We start from the raw sequence: 16,089 nt of genomic DNA on the forward strand, positions 1-16,089 counted from the left end.
ATATCTAGGACTGTCTAGTAGTGTTGGGCTAGGATGTCCCGTTATATAAGACCCTAATCGGAGGGCTATTGAGACCGAACGACCCGTGGTAGCAATGGGGATTCATGGGCGCTCAAGACCGGTAACCAACCCGTGAGAGGACAGGAATCACATTGTGGGGGCCATTTATTGGTAGGGTTGCATATGGATAGACTTGGGCTCACGGGCGCTCAAGACCGGTAACCAACCCGTGAGAGGACGTGAGAGCTTCCCGTTTACCATATGTGGATAACCAGTAGGGTTGATGAGTCCGTAGTCAGGGACTATGAGGACTCTAGTGTGAAGGATACCGGAAAGGATCGTCAGGGACGAGGAATGGACGTATCTGGATCTGACTTGATGTAACTAAGTAGAAGACTTGCATTTGGCTAGGCTTTACCCTGACATGCGCCGGTACTTAGACCAATGGTGATGTGAGAGAGTGGTGACCTATACCCCCAGCCATGGAATGTCCCGAGGGATGCCGGACCCATTACCAACTGATGATGAGTGATTGAGACCTTCCTCAAGAAGTACGGTGCTATGACTTAAAGCATGTCTGCCAATAGAGACCAGCATATGTAGAGTTAGATTCATACATTCATTGTTTGTCTCATACCATATTGCAATTATGTTTGTTCTGAAATCTTGCCATTTATGTTATTATGGATTTAACTGCCTTATTGAGTTTCTTTGAAACTCATTCCTTTATTGTACAATGTTTGTTAGACTATTCTACAGGTTCTGAATATCATGACGGCTCGTATGAAGAAACGCAAGGAGAAGAGGCATATCTCCAGGAAGGTGATTGCGGTTACGACTATTACACTGAAGATTCTGCGAGTGGTTATGCTCCGTACGATGCTTAGTCCGACCATAGAGTGGAAGCGCCCTTGTGCCGTTTATGAGATTTATACTTATAGGGATATTGTCTATAAGTTTGAGAACAATTTAGTTACCTTTCGTACCTGCTATTGGGATTAGATTCAATTCTGTTTCTTCTCTTTTAGAACTACTTTTCCGCTGGTTGTAGAGTGGGATTTCGCCTCACTTTACTTATCTGATTTAGACACTCTGATTATATTTAGTACTCTGATTAATATATGATTCATTCTTTCCTTATTTGGATCTATGGTTTATCTTTCGCACTTTTATTATTATTGTTCATGATTATGTTATTGTTTATGTGGGAGGTTGATTACTCGATACCTGATCTTCGGGCTGTGGATCACACTCTCGGGTATGCCAGAGAGGGTACCGGCTGGGAGGATGTGACAGATTGGTATCAGAGCCCAAGGTTCGAGGAAATCCTAACCACAAAAGACAATAACTGAACATTCCTGAGTCATAGATCTGAAATGACTCCTCTACTCTTAGAAATGAATAATAGAACACTTGGATTAGAAACTTAACCTATGAAGCATAACAGAACATTTCCGAATAACATACCATAATTATACTTAAACAAATGTCACTAATGCAAATAAAAGAAAGGTGCATAATATACAATAATTAAGTGAAACAAAATGAACTTCATTAATTTCAAAAGCTTTTACAACGATTACATCTGAAATGCATAAATGGAAACCCTAGGGTATAGTCTATCTAGGTGATCTTCTCTGATCTCTGTATGCTCTGAACTCCTCCGCTAGCTGAGTCACCTGATGCTCTATCTTATCCTGTCGTGACTCCATCCTCTCATACATCTGCTCTTGTCTGACCTCCATCCTCTCTAGCATGGAAGTCATCGATCTCATCTCGTGCCCCAAGATCCGAAGTCTCCGGAACCGCATGAGAAAGGCCACCTGCCTCGAAGTGTGATGAAGGAAACTCGTGATGCACTGGCTCAGCCTCGTGCATCTCTGTATCGTCTCCGGCCTGATCATCACTATTAGGACTGATATCCTCTTCTCCATCCTCTGACTCCTGATCCTCATCCTCTGACTCCTCATCATCCTCACCCTCCGGACCGGGAGATCTCTCGAGCTGCTGCGCGTCTCATCGACGAATGGTCCGAGTCCCGATGATGTATCCCTGTGAACCAGTGTCCACTGGTGTATCCTCGAAACTCACCCCGAAATGCCTGAAGATCAAGGTCATCAGCCTCCCATAGCAAAGGTTCCGCATGCTAGGCCGCAGAACCAAGTCCAGCATGACCTGCTGAATGATGTAGGAGAGATCGATCTTGAAGCCCATGTAGATGCGGTAGATGACTAAGGCCTCCATCACTGTGACCCGATGGTGATGTCCGGCCTTCGGCATAATGTTTCGGCCGACTATGCGACCGATAATCCGTGCAGAATCTGTCATTCGTCCGCTAGTCCACAGAGTGAAGCATCGACGACTATCCCATAGTGTAGAGCATATCTCGCGTAGCTCGTACGGCATCAGATAGCTGTCCAAATCTGCTCCTGCAGGTATCCACACACACTGCTGTGGATAGTAAGGAACCTACAAGATCTCAGCCAGTGCTCGGGTGGAAAAGCGAATCTGAGTTTGGAAGACCCTGCTCCTTAGGACAAGTCTAAGTGGATGTCCTTGACCTCGAGCCTCCTCTGTGTAGGTAAGGTTGCTGAAGAACAACCTCACTAGCTCCGGGTATACCGGCGGATCCTCAGTGAAGAGATGAGTCCACTGCAACGTGTCGAATCTCTGCCGAATCCTAAAGACTCTGAGCTGGCATACGTGAAGCAGACGTCCCAACTCGATGTTACAGTAACTGAAGTAGGCCTCGTACAAAAACTCGGCCTAAGGTGTGTCGAACATGTCCGGTCTCCGAACCTCCTGTCTAGGCTCTGAAGGAACCTGACCTCTGCCCCTAAGTGCCCCTACAATGCGACCACGACCTCTACCTCGTCCTCGCCCTCCCCTCTGCATAGTGTGTATCTGTGAAAGAGACAAGAGACATTTCCAGTTAGTACTACTTTAAGATTTGAGCCAAAAGGGTATTTTCATAATTTTTCGGAAAATTTCAAATTTGGGGAAAATTTGATTTGAACATACTAGCATGTGCGCAATACTTGGAATTTCATGTCTATGAAGTTTGTTTGAAGAAAATCGATCGAAAACTTGAATTAAAGTGAAAAATTCAGCAAGAAGGAAAATTTGGGGATTTTGCAATTTAGGTCAAAATTGGATTTTTGAAAAGTTGAAATTGGTTAAATCAAATTTTATGGACCTATCTACAATATCATCTTGAGCATGTAGCATTTGATTTCATGCGGAAATTTCAAGCGGTTTGTGAGAAAACGAAAATTTTCTAAAGATAACAATTTCGGTATGAAAACGTTGCGAGATGAACACCAATATGTTAGAACTTGTTGTCTATGCATGGCATTGTGTTTAAAACCTAAGGAATATGTTTCTAAGCATTCCTAAGCATGATTTCTAGCATTGGATACAAGCAAAGCATGGTTTTGATGGAAATGCAAGCATGAGAAGATGAAAATGGAGGAAAGAATGAAAGATTTACCTTGTTTGTGATGGTTGTGTGTTGAAGTGTTGTTGTTGAAGCAAAGACACCTCAAGAACACTTGTAAGAACCTTTGGAGACTTTCCCTAGAGCTCTCTCACCTTTGAAAGAGGATAAAATGAAGTTGGAATGTGGAAATGAGGCTTATAATGCGAATTTTCGCATTCTGTCTTGATTGGTCGACTCATTGGTCGACTGGGTCAGTCGACCAATCACTCGACCAATGGTCACAGAGACCTCATTTTCTGTTGAATTTTTGGAAAATGTGATTTTTGCCTTATGGATTATTGTTTGATGACTATATGGATATATTTAAGCTTGATTTAAGTTTTCAAATCATTTGGACTTGTGGTTTATGTTGAAACTTCGAAATTCGGTATTTTGATGTTCTCAGTTTTGCAGAATGGTTACTCTGAGAAGTGGGCGTGGTGAATCCAGTGGTCAAGGAGGTGGTGAAATACCTCATGGAGGTGGTGAAATACCTCATGGAGGTGGTGAGATACCTAATGTTGATCAGGGTACCCATGAGATACCCGGTGCCCCGAATGTTGGAAGCTTCCGTGATACCGCCAATATTATGGGCAATATGATGCGACGACAAGCGGCTCGGTTCAACCGAGATGTTGGTGGGTTTCATGACTCTGCACAATGAGACTCGAACTGGTGCTAATGTGAATCCTCATGCCGCGATCCTGAATGCGGGAGGTTTAGGCTGGAACTCCTCATACTCCTTTGATGGAGAGTTTTACGAAGATGCAAGTACCCACTTTCACTTGGAGTTACCAAGGACCCCTTGTTTCCTAACAAGTGGCTTCGTGAGTTGGAGAAGGCTTTCCGACATCTGCAATGCTCGGAAGCTCAGAAGATTCTGTTTGCTGAACAGAAGTTGCAACAAGAAGCTGATGCATGGTGGATCTCCACTCGGCCTGTTTTGGAAGGTTTGCATGCAAGAGTTGTAACTTGGGAGTTGTTCAAAGAGGCTTTTTGATTGAATTATTTCCCCGAGGCGGTGAAAGATGCGAAGGAAGCTGAGTTTATGGTTCTCACACAAGGATCTTTGTCTGTGTTGGAGTACCAACAGAAGTTTGAGGAGCTTCATTTCTTTGCTCCAGATTCTCTGAAGGTCGATCTCGCCAAAGCGAAGAAGTTCTTCAAAGGATCGTGCCCTGCCATTAAAGCTTACCTCCACGGTCCAGCCTATAGTGAGCTATGCTCAAGTGGTTCAGAACTCGAAGAAGTTGGAAGAAACAGAGAAGGAAAGTGCACGTGTGCAAAGGCCCTGGCAGCCAAGGAACTCTGGGTTTGTGGATCGTAATGATCGGCGTTTTGTGAGACCTACACCCTACCCCACTCCTGCTTTCAGCCTAGGAGTGTAGGTCAAAACTCGGGTTTTCAGCAGCCCGGCCAGTTTAGACAGTATGGCGGAAACCGACCACCAGTGAGTGCAAGTGCTAGGCCTGTGAATGCGAATCCTAGGCCTTTTGTCCAGAAGCCCCCTGTTGCAGCTACCCCAGTTGGACCCAGCAATCCTGTTTGTTTTTACTGCAAGCAAGCTGGTCATTTCGCTCGTGCCTGTCCGAAGCGGCCTTTCCAGCAGCCTGCTCCAGTGGTGAAGAGTGCTCCTACTCCTCCCTCTGGTAGAGTGTTCGATATTTCCGGTCTTGAGCAGGATCCAAGCCATGAAGTGATTACGGGTACATTGTTAGTTGCTTCTATTTCCGCATTTGTCTTATTTGATACGGGTGCATCTCATTCGTTCATGTCATCTGCATTCATCAAGAAGACTAACCTAATCCACGAGAAGTTGTCTAGTTGTTTATTGATTAGTACACCTCTTTGGTCTGTTGTGAAACTAGATAAGGGGTTATCTAAATGTCCTGTGTTGATTGGTGAGAAGAACTTGGAAGCCAATTTTGTACTTCTTGATATGAAGGACTTCAATGTTATTTTGGGAATTGATTGGTTAACAGCCCACAAAGCTGTGTTTCTTTGTTCCTCAAAGAAGATTCAGTTCCATATTTGTGGAAGTCCGGTCTTAGAATATCATGGTGAGAAGAGAAGGGTTTGTAAGAAGGTGCTGTCTGCACTGATGCAAGTCTATGCCCTAGTGGATGATGCTTCATCTGAAGGCAAGGGTAAAGTGGAGAAAAGAGTCGATGAAGTCAGGGTTGTGCCGTGACTTTGTTGATGTCTTCCCCGATGATCTATCAGGAGTGCCTCAAGACAGGGATGTCGAGTTTTCTATTGATCTCGTCCCTGGTGCCGCTCCGGTATCTAAAGCTCCGTATAGGATGGCTCCTACTGAGTTGAAAGAGTTGCAAAACCAGTTGAATGAGCTCATTGATAGAGGTTTCGTACAACCTAGTGTTTCACCTTGGGGAGCTCCGGTCTTGTTTGTCAAGAAGAAAGACGGTAGTATGCGCCTGTGCATCGACTACCGTGAGTTGAATAAGCTGACTATCAAGAATAGATACCCGCTGCCCAGAATTGATGATCTCTTCGATCAGTTAAAAGGTGCAGTCGTGTTCTCAAAGATTGACTTAAGATCCGGATATCACCAATTGAAAGTGAAGTCTAGTGATATCTTCAAGACAGCTTTCCGAACACGGTATGGCCACTACGAGTTTAGGGTCATGCCCTTCGGATTGACTAATGCTCCTGCGGTGTTCATGGACCTCATGAACCGAGTATTTCACGATGTGCTTGATAAGTTTGTTTATTTTTTTTTACACCACCACCTCTTCTTATAAAAAAGGCGAGGAAGAGCCGGGGGCCCATCTAAGTTTCACTTTGCAAAGATTGCGAGAAAAGAAGTTGTACTTATTTATATTGAATTGACTCATGTATGATTTACTTACTAGTTATATACAAGTTGATTGTAATTATTGATTTCTTTCCATATATGAAGTTACCATATATGTGATGTTATGAATTGATGCTTGTGTATGCTTAAGCATGGTTTGGAAAGGAGAGGTGTCCTTTTGACATTTCTGTCCTTGGACTACTACGGGAATATTATGGGATGTTTCCAGAGATGCCCTCTGGACACCTTTCTAAACTGTTGGATGACATATCTAGGACTGTCTAGTAGTGTTGGGCTAGGATGTCCCGTTATGTCAGACCCTAATCGGAGGGGTATTGAGACCGAACGACCCGTGGTAGCAATGGGGATTCATGGGTGCTCAAGACCGATAACCAACCCGTGAGAGGACAGGAATCACATTGTGGGGGCCATTTATTGGTAGGGTTGCATATGGATAGACTTGGGCTCACGGGCGCTCAAGACCGGTAACCAACCCGTGAGAGGACGTGAGAGCTTCCCGTTTACCATATGTGGATAACCAATAGGGTTGATGAGTCCGTAGTCAGGGACTATGAGGACTCTAGTGTGAAGGATACCGGAAAGGATCGTCAGGGACGAGGAATGGACGTATCTGGATCTGACTTGATGTAACTAAGTAGAAGACTTGCATTTGGCTAGGCTTTACCCTGACATGCGCCGGTACTTAGACCAATGGTGATGTGAGAGAGTGGTGACCTATACCCCCAGCCATGGAATGTCCCGAGGGATGCCGGACCCATTACCAACTGATGATGAGTGATTGAGACCTTCCTAAAGAAGTACGGTGCTATGACTTAAAGCATGTCTGCCAATAGAGACCAGCATATGTAGAGTTAGATTCATACATTCATTGTTTGTCTCATACCATATTGCAATTATGTTTGTTCTGAAATCCTGCCATTTATGTTATTATGGATTTAACTGCCTTATTGAGTTTCTTTGAAACTCATTCCTTTATTGTACAATGTTTGTTAGACTATTCTACAGGTTCTGAATATCATGACGGCTCGTATGAAGAAACGCAAGGAGAAGAGGCATATCTCCAGGAAGGTGATTGCGGTTACGACTATTACACTGAAGATTCCGCGAGTGGTTATGCTCCGTACGATGCTTAGTCCGACCATAGAGTGGAAGCGCCCTTGTGCCGTTTATGAGATTTATACTTATAGGGATATTGTCTATAAGATTGAGAACAATTTAGTTACCTTTTGTACCTGCTATTGGGATTAGATTCTATCCTGTTTCTTCTCTTTTAGAATTACTTTTCCGCTGGTTGTAGAGTGGGATTTCGCCTCACTTTACTTATCTGATTTAGACACTCTGATTATATTTAGTACTCTGATTAATATAGGATTCATTCTTTCCTTATTTGGATCTATGGTTTATTTTTCGCACTTTTATTATTATTGTTCATGATTATGTTATTGTTTATGTGGGAGGTTGATTACTCGATACCTGATCTTCGGGCTGTGGATCACACTCTCGGGTATGCCAGATAGGGTACCGGCTGGGAGGATGTGACAGTGTGTGTCTTTCCCGAGGGGCTTTCTGAACCTTCTGAGGGAGGACACACCTACCCGAGGGGCCCTTCGAGTTATATGTTCTCCACAACATTGGGAAAAGTAAAAAGTGAGTTCTTTATTTTCTTTTCATTCTCCCTCACCCCACTACACATGGGACCCTTTTTTTTTTTTCCCACCCCACCTTTGCAAACAAACGCAGCCTAATGCGCACACTTGAGAATGGTTCTCATATGGTGCCTACCGGGTCCACCCTGTGAAATTTGAATCATCCTCATTTACTCCCAAGGAAGTTCAATGGACTCATTTGAATTAATGATGTGACCGTCGTCTCCCAAGCCGCCTTCCTGATGCATAAAACACCAATTTTGCTTCTATGGAGCGTCATTAATGCGCTCCACCGTGCAGCCAGCCGTCCGATTAGATCGGACGGCTGGCTTCATTATTTTATTAAAATAATGCAAACAAAGGGTTAAAGCAGTGGTTGGTCTAACGGTTCGGTCCAAATCCTTAAGACGGTTCGAGTTGGCGGTTCAATTCATACTCCATTTCTTTTCGTATATACGATTTCAAAAGAAAAAATATGTTTTCAAAATCAATCAAAAGCGGGGCATTCCATTGTTACTCCAGTTCATTTCAAAATCTTTGGTCGCAAAGGAGAAGACGAAGCCCTAGTACCCCGAAAAGCAGCAAGCAGAAGATTTTATAGTTTGAAGCAGGAAGCAGAAGTAGCAAGCAGAAGAGATCTAACAATGGGTCTGTCGTTGTACAACACGCGACCGTTTCCGATGGTTGTTGCAGTCAATGAACGAAATATCGTCAATATCGCCGAAAAATTCGCCTGAATCAGGCTCTAAAGTTCGCCACAAAGAAGAACTGAAATATGAAAGAACCAGACTTGCAGGGTTGCAGACTTCCAAAGTGTTCTGCTTCAGCCATAGACATTCTCGTATCTTCTCTTCTCCTCCATCTCGATCTGGAAATGGGTATGTTCTCACAGCCGCCATCATTGGAAGCTGAAGAAATGCTACAGCTCTTCGACTCTTGTTGATTTGGGCATGAAATCTCCATTGAAAAGCAATCTTCCACAGCGTCTCCAACGAACCCTGTTCTTGAAATTCCAGGCGAAACCCCAAGCTGAAAGCCTTACATCTCTCGTCTTCCCACAATTCTTGTTCGTTTTCAGAGCCAAAGTTTGCCCGAATTTCAGCGATCTTTAATCTTAATGTTAAAGACAGAGTAAATACTGGTTCTCTGCCGGAAATCATACTAGTTCTCTTATGTTTCTTTCTCTTTCTTTCTTCTTCTTCCTCTCCTTCAACTAAACACCTGATCCAAGTATCCAACTCAGAGATTTTGAAGTTAAAGACAGAGATCTAGCAAGATTTCGTCCATTTTCGCTGGTTTCACCGGAACACCGGAAAATCGCCGATTTTCCGGCGACATCTAGGAAGTTTGATTTCGATCCTCTTTTCGTATCGCCATTCAACGAAACTACTGAAAATCGGAGAAATTTCGTCGATTTTCGGCGATATATTTTTCCATGGTTGCAGTAAAGGACCAGGATATGCGTCTCCACTCGAAGCCATGTCTAGTCCTAGAGAATCTATTCTATATGTTGCTTGTGTTTATTCAGGTACCTATCTCGTTGTCTAGCTCAAATGAGTTTGTTGATGTATTTTTGTGGGTTGTTTTAATGTTCGGTTCAAAGTAAAGTATTCTTGTTCTTGATGGACAAGAATGCAGCAGATCTGAGCTAATATTTGCTTTGAAGTTCGCTCTGTGCTGAGGTACTTTTTGTAAAGTTTATTGCCCTTGGTTTTGTTCAGGAAAATGTGATCGGTTTTCATCGGTTTTCTCTGTGTGTGCGCCGGCTCCTTTACTTGACATTTGTTACGACTCAGAGATTTGTGAAGCTTTGAAAAGATTGCTGGCTCTAATTGTCAAAGCTGATTCCAGGTGGTCTTCACTCTTGAGCAGCAGATATACACCCGAGATTGTTAAATCCAAAATCTGCCTCCGAGACTCCCTCCTCGTGCGTCTGGTAATTCCATTTATAATTTTATAGTTTGTCTGTGTGTTCTTTTATTGTAAATAAAATGATAAAATTCTTAATATAATTATACAATATTTCATTATGTATCTTCTTCTTGATTATATTTTTTGGTTTTGGAGATCCGACCAAAAATGTTATTGAATTTCAATTTTTAATTCTCATGTGAAATGTATAGTTATTGAAACTTCATGACTTAAATCTCTTGTCTTTGTGAGCTTTTTTGTTTAGGGATGTTGTAAAGAGTTAAGCTGCACTGATGTATTGAGCTTAAAAGTCCTGATTTAGGTTATGAAGGCAATTTCTAAATGAATAAAAATGCCCATAATCTCTGCTAGGTCCCATCTCATTGCTCATTTCCATTAGTTTTCTAGCTCTTGCTAAATTCCACTACATTGAAGCAACTTTGAATATTTATATTCAAGTTCAAAATAGTGTGCTATTCTTTTCGATTATTTGGTTATCGTTTATCCGATTCATATTTTGGTTATTAATTTAACTTTTTGTAACTGTATTAAATTAATTGATGCGTTGCATCAGATACATGGTTTTAGAACTGGGAATTAGCCAATCCTCTTTTTAAAGCCTTTCAGAAATTATGAAGGCAACCTCAAGTGCTTGAGATGCATTCGAGTCTTGGATTGCGGTGTGGTATTGGGAGGAAAGATCATCGAGCTTCACTCTCATGTTATCAGCTCCCATCCTATTTATCACAGTAATTCTCCCTGGCTTGTTCTGTGGGTTCAGAATCTCAATGAGCTCCCATCCCAGATCATTTGGATCCATTTTATCGTAACCTGCATTTTTGCATCAATATCACCAAATCAATTTCCTCTACCCAACTCCATCTTTATTAACATGCAAAAAGAAATCCATTTGGTATCACAGTTCAAACAATATTTAGAAAATTCATGTAAACTACCATCTACAATGGATAAAAGAGAGAATTTAACTAAAAGGAACCGAGTGAATTTAAACATAGTGGATCAATTCAAGAAACACATGAAGCACTAAGTTTTGTACCCTTCAGAAAATATGACCTAGATGCTTATACCCACTGCTTGTCTTACTCATGACAGGTATGATGCATTCGGTAGTCTTTAGAATCATCATGTTTTGTGAGGACTGAAAGGACACTATTGGTTGCTGGTCTTAGGCTCTTAGTTATGACATTATCAAGAAAGATCGGACTGAACTATTTGAATTAGAGGGTCATTGATTCCATGGGTTTAAGTTGAGATTTGAATGGATTCTACTGGTAAATTTGGGCTGCTTGTAAGGTTTTGGTGAACTAACATTTCGTAAAAGGAAAACAAGAAAAGGGAGGGTAGTTTTAGGGATTTGGAAGTTTTGAAGTAGAAATTTGGATTGCTTACAATCGAATCTGAACTTGAAATGAGGAATTCTCAAGGTTTATTTATTTATTCTGCTTCTCTTATTTATTTTATTTTTTAAAATTTTTTTACTGCATTAAATTAAGCATTCGTTGTTGTGATTGGGGGGGGGATTAAATTAAGTCTAAACTGGTCACCAATTGATGCTCGACAGCTAACATCACCTAGATTAAGTCTTGAAGTCATATTATCAAGGCTCTTGGTGATCAAAGTAGTTGAAGGTCGTTTGTTAGGACTGTTATAATTTGTTATTGATTAATGCCAAAAGCTAGAGTATCAATCACAACAGCTAGAGTTTGGTAAACTAGAGTATCTGCTATGGGGTAAATGGCACCTAGGTTATCTAACCTTTCGATATATTGTAGCTAGGTGATTCAGCCACCTTAAAGGGGTATTTTTTTTTCTTCTTGGAATCAACTAGGGTTGACATGTGTATGGGTTGGGCCTTCGTTCCAAGGTTTACATTGTAATTGGCCAACTTATTGGGCCTATAACATGGTACACAAGCCGGGTACAAAAATAGGTTTCTTAATTAGTTTAATTTTTTTTGAAGGTCATGTCACCACTTAGAAGTCACATGACTTAAGTAGGATTAGTTAGGTCAATTTAAGTGTAGGGTTTTGAAGTGATTTTTTGTTTAGTTTTGTTAGTTTTTAATTTAGTTAGTTCCATTCCAGTGAGAAACGATATTTCATTTAGGCTGATTAAAGCCTATTTATATCCCATTAATAGATGAACCGATTAATTTGAATCTTCATCATGCAATTGTGTGGCTGCTGCCTTCTTCTCTCCGTAAGAGGGTGTTGTCTAGTGTCTCATAGTCATGTTCGGATAGCTTTAGTGCTGGTGTTTGAAGCCCCAGTGCTGTTCCCTGGCAATTCACAGTCCAAGAGGAGATTGGGTGGTAGGTGTTTCAAACCATAGTCCCTATTTTTGACTCCTTCACTTGATCCAAGTGACAGTCACAATGTAGAAACCCTGGATTTGGATCTTACAAGTGCCTCTTGGGAAGGCCCAATTTTCAGATATTAAATTTTGTCTGTCAGTTTTGGCTGATTTTCAGTGAGTAGAACCCTTTCCCGCTCTCTTAGAATTTAATCCAAACCCAGCCCCAATTCCATCGTTAAACCTGGAAATCTGAAAACTTTAAACCTCACGACGCCTAGCCATAGTTCCCAAATGGCTGCAAACCAGAGAGGAATTACTCTTATTAAAGAGCTAATTGAGCAGTATGGTTTGGAAACAGTTCAGGCTTACATGACCCATGTACAGACTAATGCAAAAGAAGCTGTGAGAGAAATGCTCAAATCAATCTACACCAGAATTGCAAGTCCTTCATATAATTTTGAAGGAGCAGATTCTGTCACCATTGAAGAAGAAGATAATATGGATGATGGTTCTGTTATACACTTAAAGCTTACTATCAATACTGAGAAGGGTGAGGGTTTGTTATACAGTTAAAGTTTGAAATCATTGCAGTATGTCACTAGTCAATCACACTTACCTATTGGCTCTGTCGTTTCTTAGGTGATGACAACATTATACTAGTATATAAATTCACATTCCTTCTCATACTAATGATGTCATGTAAGTAGCATTTGCTTCTCGGTTTAGGGTTGGTAGACGTTCTTCTGTGTAAATGTTCTGGATATCAGTGAAGTTTCCAAACTTTTGTATGACCTTTCACATTATGGCAGATTTTCATTTGATCCTAATGCAAAGTTGGGCTTGAATGTTGCTTCATGCTTTTATACAAGGTAATCCACAAGGCATATACAATTATTGAATTCAGTGGTTCTTATAGGGTTGGTGACCTATACAATTGAAATCTCTTAAATAATCTGCTCATTTTTTATGGTCTTTCGGTCTAAAATGTTTCGAGTAGAAATTTTACATAAGACTCCTTTGGTTAAATAGACATCTTTTTGTGTGTGTGTGTGTCTATGAATTTTTATTGGTTCTAATTGTTCAAGTATCCAACTCAAGACATTAAGCTATGAGGTAGAGATGTCCAACTAGTGCATGAAGTCATTCAAGCTCCCGAAGTTTTCCAATCGGGGAAAAACTCCTCACTTGTTGCCCTCTTTTAAGGTGAGTACACAACTACACATGACATGTGTAGCCCCTGTTTTGGGTGATCCATGTTCAACAGTGGGTCCAATGGCGATATGGGCAACAAGGAGCTGGCCCAAGCCCTTCAATGCAACAGCCATCCTTGTTGCAACTGTATTCTGGATTTAGGCTTGCTTGGACATGATCTAGTAGAACTATGATTGAACCTAAAGTTTTTGTTCTGATTGCAACCTTTGGTTTACTAAATAATAACAAGTGGGTATTGTCAAATGGGTGCAGAAATTAGTATTATTTTATAATTATCTGTAGTTTAACAGAGTAAAACAGAGTAAATCCATGAGGAAAGCAATAGAAGTGTTTAACAGAGCAAAATAGATTTTCATTCACACCATGTCATTGTCTCAGTTTTGTAGAATTCCTTTTGTTAGTAAAAGCAATACTACACATTTCATTTGGGTCTGCTCTCATCAAATTGCTCTCTTGTTTGTAATTTCACAAGTAAATTAGTCTTGGACTTAATGTTTATTTATTCTGGTGGATTTCCAGTAACATAACTCATTATCTTCAATAACATGACCTTTTTTTTTTTTTTTTTTTGGTACAAATCTTCTAGTACATGATTCACGTTCATAAATTCTAAAAAGGTTTCCTACCATCTTCTTGTTATGGTTTTCTATGGCACACTAATTGGGATCCAGGTAGCATCCATGTTTATGCTTTCCTGCAAGTTGTTAATTTCAAGCTGAGATCAAATTGTCTTGCTTTCTTTCTTTTCTTTTCTTTAATTTTCTACGGAAAGAGCCAGTCGGAAAAGGACCCAAATCCAACAACTAAGAAACAAAGTGTGGGACAAGGACAAGATTCATCTCATATTGATAATAATGCTGCACTATTAGGTTTTGATATTAACATATCAACTTTTTGAGCTCTTAAATTCCACAGCAAGCCATGCCCAGAGTTTTGTTTCTTCAATAAGGACCACTGAAATCTTTCTGTACAATGTATAGGTTGAGGTTGTGTCAATACAAATTAGAGTAAGGCATGAGGCCTCTTGGACTTTAAACATCAAGCTACCGATCCAATCTTAGACTCAGAGCAAACAATCTCAGAGGGAAAACAGCAGAGCTGAATAGCAAATGTCAAGTTATATCTTCACCTTATTGATTTTTTATTTTTTACTTGGTGGTGGAAAAGAAAAATTCGGGGGTGGGTGGTGATTTGGTTATTTTCAGCTCTGATGCAATCTGTGTGTGTGTGTGTGACATACAACCCCCCACCCCTGCCAAAAAAAAAAAAAAAAACAAAAAAAACAAAAGATTGTATTAGTGAAAAGAGAAATGAGCTCTTAAATTCGTTGCTACATTGGCCAGCTTCCTGATAGCTCCACTGACTGTTTATATACTTTTTTTGCAGGGTCGCATTGATAGTCATCTTGTTGGTTGTCATTTATATTGTGGTTGCAGTTGTTTGCCATGGACCTACATTGCCTTCATGCCTGAACTGAGAAAGTGCTGATTGGGTTTGAGATAACAGCTTTCATCATTGCATAGATTTTGAAGGTCGAAGATGACATTGAAGATAGCATTTCTCGATGTCCTGTGTTACTTCATGTTCTGTTGTTGTTTGTTAAATTTGTGTGGTCTTTTTTCTTATGGAGATTTTAGCTGTTCTGCTTGCTGGTGGTTGGAATGGTTTATGGGAATTGGACAACACCGATGTCCTGATGTAGGTTTTTGGTGGTTGACATGTAGGGTTACAGTTGAAATTCCTGCAGTTTTGACACCTTGGTTCGTCATCCCACAGTTGGCGGGAAGGTCTGGATTTGATGTTTGTTATGAACATTTAGTTTGATATGAACATTGTATTCTCCTTGTTAACCAACTAGACTCATTGAATGTGTACAAAATTTGTGTAGCAAATCTTGTTTATGGTTCAAAAATTTCCATTCTTGAAGGTCAGTGATACTAGGTGAGATCCGGATAATCCAAGATCATAAAAACCATTTTAATGCCAAAGGATCAAATACCTTACTAGTGACATCACCTTCACCAAAACTCACCTTCATATGGTATTCTCTTGTCATTGCCAACGTCCAATGTTAGCCTTTGTGCCCAAATACGAAGACTTTTTAAACGGAATGATGAAACGGAGTCGTTCCGTTTAAACAGAAACCATTCTCTTTTCGTCTATGAGTCTTATGAAACGGAGTAGTTCCTTTTAAACAGAAACCATTCCGTTTTATCTATAAAGGATGACGAAACGGAGTCGTTCCGCATAAAAAGGCACGATTCCGTTCGTCTATTGGTCATATAAAACGGTGTGGTTCCTTATAAAACGGAATAATTCCGTTTCGTCTATTTTAAAACGGATTGGTTCCGTTTAAAAAGGAACCACTCCATTTGGTAAATTAGTCTTCCGAAACGGAGTGGTTCTGTTTAAAAAGGAACCAGTCCGTTTCGTCTGTGAGTCTTATGAAACGGAGTGGTTCCTTTTAAAAGGGACCCATTCCGTTTCGTCTATATTAAAACGGGTTTGATACTTTTTTAATTACTTGGTAACACGGAATTTGATACTTTGTGTTCACAGTGATGAAGAAGGGTTGATTTCGTTTAAAATGGAAGTAGCCCGTTTGTTCTCTGTGTTCACATACATGATATGGGTTGGTTCCGTTTAAAAGGGAATCAGCCTGTTTGGTCTTTGTGTTCACATATATGAAA

The sequence above is a fragment of the Hakea prostrata genome, chromosome 6 (genome assembly GCF_041222555.1).
Source record: "Hakea prostrata isolate BN-2017 chromosome 6, UWA_Hpros_2, whole genome shotgun sequence".
NCBI lineage: Eukaryota > Viridiplantae > Streptophyta > Magnoliopsida > Proteales > Proteaceae > Hakea > Hakea prostrata.